The following is a 7,566-nucleotide window of genomic DNA, read 5'->3' on the forward strand; positions in this document are numbered from 1 at the left end:
AAGAAAAATAAAATGTAAGAAAAACTACACATTTGAGCATACTTGCCAACTGCAAATACAAAAAAATCACACACAAAAAGTCCATGTATTCACATACTTTCCTTCCATTTTAATTGTCCATGGATTTTGTTTGGAATATCTCTAACCATTTTACACTACAGCTACGGAAACCAGCAGGTAGTGTGAAAAGAGCAAAACTATGGCCAAGGCAGACATTAGGTTTAGCATACATTATGTATTAAGGTTAATAAAAATTACTTTATTGGAGAAAAGTACCAGTATATGTTAAAAAGTTCTGAATAAAAGAACCGTAGTATTTATTGGTAAACACTAGATGGCACTTTAAACTCAATAAACATTTTACCAAACTCATTTGGCATAATCTGACATTAATTCTATTTCTGAAATCTGGAAAGAACAGACATTTTCCATTTGTAAGTACAGAAAGTATATATATATATATATATATATATATATATATATATATATATATATATATATACAATCAGTACTTACTATAACTTACATGGATTTTTGTTATAAAACCACCACCACTCTTAAGAATTTTACATTTCACTTAAAGTCCTGGCACTTCATATGTGTGATATTTTTTTTAATTCTTGCAGCTACCTGCCTACAAGAACCAAGCCAGCTGGAAACAGGCACAAAGATCTACCCTATTCATATCAGCTAAACAATAACCCGATACATTTATACTATAAATCTAACCAATCCAGGGCTAGAAAATTATATATATATATATATATATATATATATATATATATATATAACCCAGCATTTCTAGTTCCATAATACGTTTGCCTGCTGTTCCTTGCAGTTGTGTTCTAACTCTGTCGGGGTGTTATATTTCCTAATTCAGGCCAAGAAATGCTCTATTACTTAAAACTAGTACACCATTGAAGCCTTGGAACTGGTGAGCAACCCATCCCAGCCATGTCGCACGTGCTTTCGAGATGGGATTCAAAATGCATTGTTATACAGCAATCATCTCTGTAAGGTTGGAAATCCAGGAGCTTGTGTGCAAATGACTAAAACCAACTTCACCGGGTAATAATTTTATGGCAAACGAAATAAAAAAAATCCTAAACTATCAGCAAATTTCCCTTGGATTTATTAAAACCTAGAAGGTTCCAAGAGACAACCCTATTTATTATGAGGTTGGGTTGGTCTGAGGGTGCTTTAGTGGTTTGCAGGGTAATAATAATTAGCACATGTCAATACATTAGTGGCATTAATGAATAGACTACACATGTCAGAGATACAGTGCTTGTCCTAAACATTGTCACTGTTCGATGTTTCATGTGTGTGCATGACGCTGTTGGGTGAGACAATAAAAATATGTGGTTTGTAGCCCATTTATATTCGTGCAATGCTTAATTGGTACAATTTTATATCCAGCGCTGCTCACAGAATAATTACTACACACCCCAACATATTGTTCCCACACTATAATACTTTACCTTGAGGAACATGATTTATTTTCATCTGCAGTATAATTAAGCAGAATTTAGTTAAAACCGAGAAAGTGAAACATGCACATGAAAATATAAATTATGAAAGTCTTATTCCAGTAGTAGTCAATGAGGAGGTAGAGCCTACACTGGAAAAGTTACTCTCATACTTCATGGGGGCCTTAACCAAATATATTTTCCAGTTGTTGTTCCTTGGAAACTGTTAATGGTACCTACTAATTAAGTGAGTTCCAAGGGAGAACTGGAAGTCATTTTCCAGTGAATCATGAGACATTTGGGTCTGCCCCACAAAATAATTCTTATATGTTCAGAGCCTTAAGAAAGCATCCATGTGTTAGTGGGAGAAAGTAATCATGTTCCAACGGCTGTCCGCTGGGAACATAAACACACCCATTTCTTGTGTAAATTGTTGCTAATTTCGGTCTGCTGTTCATTGTTTAGGATACGGCTCCCCACGTTACATTCACAAACGTAAACCACAGGGATTTTACTCTCATGATTGAGGATATCAGGAAAGGAGCTTTTTGGAAAATCTTTATGCCCCCCCCCCTCCAGATTGTTTGAGTTTGGATTAGCAGATGTTCTTTTTGGTATATAGTTTGCTTGAAACATGACATAAATCATGAAATATTGTGATTTATTTTCAATACCACCCATTTCGACCCCCTTGCTTTACTGTTATACATTTAGATTAAGATATGTCCACTAATACAGAGAAACGTATTTTAATCATTTGGTCCTAGTAGCTTATTATCATAATAATATATCTCCAAATCCTACTAACTGTATAAAATCATTTTAAATAGACAGGGTGTTTACGAATATCCTAATATATGTTTTATTATCAACAGGACTGAATTTAGCGAGGAATCCAAACTCGAAAACCTTGACTGCAGCTCTGACCTTGGAAGACTGCCATGTTTATAACTCAATATGTGCTGGTTTTACTGGAGTGTTTTCTTAGTGCATTGTGGTTCTGCTGAGCAACACACACATTTGTGTATGAACTGTAGAAACTAGAAGTCTTTTCCAGACCAATATTCCAAGATCATCTGGAAATAATAAGTAAGGCAGTCATGGAACATGCATGGAAACCTGTAAAATATAAAGGAAAATAAAGACCCCGTAGAATATAATTAGAAAAGGGGAAATTATCTCATTCAGGAGTAACAGGTGAGTCATGTGCAATTTAAGGGTGAGGTTCTGGCTACAACTTTCACTGGAAATGTCACAGAGGTGAGGTGGCAACGGGTACAACTACTACGCAAAATAAAACTTTAAGCACGAAAGAAACAAAAAAAAAATTGTGAGTGAATGAATGGATTATCTGTCAAGGTAAACCTAGTGGTGCCCATGGGTCTTTAATCTCAGTCCAGTGGATACTAGGTATTTGCATGCAAATAAAAATGGTCAGTTGCTTTTAATGTCAATCACAATTTGTAGTTGCCATAATGCAACGGACCAGGAATTTGTCTGCGATGCAGGCAATACACATAACATTTAACTTGCCTCCATGTGCTACAGGATCCTGTATAGGAAATGCACTGTTATTCCATATGCAATATGACGTGAAGCCTAATCACAGTTTAAATACGTGCGGATTACACCATATATCTTGTGTGTCCCCAAGATGGGATGTAAAGCAGCATTTGTAATAATTAACCAAAAGGTACAAGGCAGCAGGAGTCCAGTTGGTTTCGAATTTAAAGGTACCAAGGCTAAAGAATACAAATGAAAATTCGGCCACTATGGGCCTACCGATAATAAAATAAAGTGGCAGATCTGATCCCAAGTAAGTTGTGTGGCTGCATTCCAGTAGAAAAAAACCCCACAATCCATAAAAAAGGTTTAATAGCTTTAAAACACTGAAAGCCACAAAGTAAACAATTATCAATGTTTATGAGTCTCCAGGTTGCAACACGAAAGAGTATTAATGGGCTAGGGTGAGGATAGCATACATCCAAACAGAATTAAGAAACACCCTATTAATTATAATTCAGTTTCTTATACTCATAATTTCCAGACATTTTCTGGTATTTCCTATATGCCAGTTTCATATGGTTATGCTACGGGGATTTCATTCAACATCAGATTTCCAGATGTCAGGTTTCCAGTGGTCTATCAGGTATATGAGCCTGATGAAGTTTTTGGGAAGACAACAAAGATAATTTGATGAGATTCATGACCCCAGGCACTTATTTGGGGTCTCGGTGTAGAGTCTGGACAGATATACCATATAGTGGGAGCTAAATATTTGCACTAGAGGTGTCGCTATAAACACATTCCCAAGGCATTATAAAATAACCCTGCCAAATGGCCAATGACTTTGAACACAGGGTAGCAGAGAAGCACACAGTATTTCGGGTGAGAAAAAGAGGGACTGTGATGCTTTTAACCTACCCTGTGAATGGCCATGAACTGAACTTCAATCATTCAGCTTTAATTATACAGGGAGGGAATTTTAAAAAGCGTGAAATAGGCATATGGCTATCCTAAATCTAAGACGAACCCAAGAACTGACCTGAGCTTTATGTCTTTGCATGAGTAAAAACAGAGAGACTTGATAAACCAAACAATTCTCATTTCCTGTCGAAATCTATGTTTCTATTACAATAACACAAATTGTGTTGTGTTTTACCTATTTTTTTTTTGTTACAAAACTCCAAAAAAATACTCTTCTCCTAATCATTTAAAGAACATTCTTTGCTTTACCATATTTCACCAACTGTATGACATTTAATATCGAATAGATTTTATTATGGATCATTTAAGTAAGTCACCGGTGCAAGAATTGTTTGGTGCCCCAGATGGGTGTGGCTAAACTGCTAACTCCTCCCCTTAATAAACATAACACTTCCAACCACACCCTTCTGTGGCAACCACTTCTCCTCTTTAGGCCCCTGACAACATGTCACCCATTTTCCTCAGTGCCATCTTTTTGCCAAACAGCTTATCAGGATCATTTAATTTCTGTCAACAGCGACTGCATACAGGAACAAGATTGTCCACTTTGTACAGTTCTTTTTCCAAATAATGCCCAAACATTATATTCAATATACAGTATATATAGGGCCTTCGCTACCTCTAGGCAAGGTAGGCACAGATCAGTAGGGGCTCCTCCTCTGGGGTTGACTGGTCTGCCCGCTGATGGAGGAGCAGGGCCAGTTTGGGCGATCATAGATCTCTCTCTTACTGGCGGTGTACCTGACCTCAGAAGAGAGACTAGTAAAGCACCAATACAGGCAGGAGATGGTAAGGCTCCGGTACAGGGAAATTATTCTATGCGTAGTATACAAGGCAATACTAGCAGCTTTGTATAGGGATATGGTCTATAAAATGTGAAAATATTTTCACCTTGTAGATTATATAGGATGGGCCTGCGGGGATACTGATCATTGGCCAAAGAAAGGGTTCTGCTGACTTGTATCACTGCCCTTGGATAAAAAATCTTTTGGCTCTTGGCAGTGACTTTTTGTTGCAGCAGCGATAAAAGCAGTGGATCAATGAGGAGCCACCCACTCTCTCCCTGTTCTAAACTATTATACGTCATGTGAATAGATTGACTGGAGGCTAGCCTTGATTAAAAGACTAAAACCGGAAGTTTTTTCTATTTGGTCATCCTATATTATTGTCCAAAATGATGACCTTAAGAGCAAGATTATACTTACTTTCCAATACACATAATTATACACCACACAACTAAATCTAAATAATCCACCGATTTGCATTGCTGCATCTGACAAATCATACGTGTGTACTTTTGTTATTCATAGGGATATTCCGTGTTACCGGGTTTCGGGGGTTCTATCCCCCAAACCCGGGGTTAACATCTATATCGATGTTAACAATGCAGTAGACTGTTTCGGAGCAAGAGTTAATAATTGATGGTTAATAAGTTTAACAACTGCTCAAGACAAATCCTTTCTTTTTCAAGTTTTATTGTAATTGTACTATCAATGTGAATGTCTGTCTTTCCCGCTGTCTCACAACAATTGTGAATTTACAGCTTCCAACTGCTTTGACGACTGCTGAGACTGTTATATCTGTAAGGAAAATAAGAGGAGGTTTCGTATCGTATGCCAACCCTGGTCAATAACAAGTATTTAAAAAAGAATACCAATGAAGTCTTACAAAGCCACCTGCAAGATCCTGATTACCAGTCTCTATCAAAACTAGAGGGTCCATTTCATTTTTCTAGCAAATATAACTCTCACTGAGAAGAGCTTGGTGTTGGCATGCCTCAACCTTTAAAGTCATTTGTAGAAAGTACAGCCAATATGTCTCTTGGACTTTTTCCAAAACCCAGGGCAACCAGTGGCATGGAAAATGTGAATAAAGAATGAAGAATGTTCGTAATCAGTTTACTCTAAGAGCCAAAATTACACCTTTCCAGCCAAACTGTAAGAAACATTAAGAAATCAAATTCTGTGCCCCGTCATTTCTATATTGTGAGATAACATGTTCAGTTCATCACAGTGACATTGTCTTGTTGTCATACATTCCATTTTTGTCAAGCAATGAACAACTGATTTATGAACTGAAATTACAAAACTGCTAAGATTGTTTATTTAGTTGTTTTAATTATTCCTAACAGATCTGACCCATATAATCATAGTGGTTACATGTCTTATTTTGTAAAGATTTAATGCAAAAAAAATACTTTAAATAGGTAAATTACAATATTATACTCCCTCGGTTTTGTCTTATAGAAAAATAAGGCTTTTGGCTGTGGTTTTGATCCTATGTTTTAAGGAATCTTTCAGAGTAAGTCATAGTTTTGCAGCATTTGCTTGCGCCTTAACTTAACATCTCCTCGAAACTCGCCAATTAGACTGTCAATCCATTGTCTGATTTGTTCAAAATGATATCCACCATAAAACTTCAAAGATTGACTCTTTTACAAAATTCAATTTGTTTTACTTACTTTATGATATATAGCATGAAGAAACGCCTAATGGAACATAAACAAGTTACACATCATAGCCACGACAGATTTTCCTAAATATAACGTCTTCATATTGAATTCACACTCAAAATGCAAATGCAACGTGACAGAACGTCTAGTTCTGAAGTATTGTCCTAGGTCCGTCGGAGTAACATATTTGTTTTTCTATCCATAATCCAAAGCTCTGTAATATTTTATATTTTTGCTATTTGGTAAACAAATGTTTTTCATATCCTCTGGAATGCTGCTTGGTTCATCTTGGTGATGCTGTGCCATCTGTGTTTGTTTATTCCGAAAATACCAAATGTACCCCCTAGATATTTAGGTTAAGGGGGACTCAATTGCAATATGTCTATCTCATGTATGTTTACAATTTATTGTTACTGTATTAACCATTACCACTTTTGCTGGAAGGTTGTTCCACTTATCTAGCTCCCTCTCAGCAACGTAAAACTTCCTTGCATTATAAACTTTACCCTGGAAATTGCTAAGGTAAACAAATCAGTTACTTCTTTAACAATACATTATAGGGTATAGTTTTAGCTGATGTTCAGAGATAATCCATTCGCACATATTTTTTTGATTATTGATGTATATTTTGATAGTCCAATTTTTAATTAAATCTGTAGTTTTGGTTTTAAATAGATTTCTCATTGAACATTATTCTTTTTCATTATCACCCTTGTTATGCTTATCGGCTTCCATGTAGGTATGATATACCTTTTTGTACTTGATGTAGACAAGAACCTACAGTATTTAAAATTTAATAAATATGTTTTTGCAACTTCCTCTCTCTCTCTCTCTCTCTCTCTATATATATATATATACGGTATATATATATTTTTTTAGACAAAACCTAGGGCAATAAGGCTCATAATCAGCTATATTTGTGCCAAACTGTGGTTTATTTCCAAGTGGAAAAAGCCTCCATTACCCACTTGGGAGGGGGGGGTGAGCTAGCCACTGATAAGGGTAGAACTAGCCCCAGGGAGTGCAAAGCTTTATGGTAGTGGAATAAGGTGGGGAGTGGGCATGTTTAAACCATATCCATATCTGGGAACTCTCTGGGGTTGACACAAAGTGTCCAGGTACATCCCTGCTTTCCATCGTCTCAGGGTCAACTTACAT

Source organism: Sceloporus occidentalis, unplaced genomic scaffold (assembly GCF_023333645.1).
Source record: "Sceloporus occidentalis isolate IW3139 unplaced genomic scaffold, rSceOcc1.0.p SCAF_38, whole genome shotgun sequence".
In the NCBI taxonomy this organism is placed as follows: domain Eukaryota; kingdom Metazoa; phylum Chordata; class Lepidosauria; order Squamata; family Phrynosomatidae; genus Sceloporus; species Sceloporus occidentalis.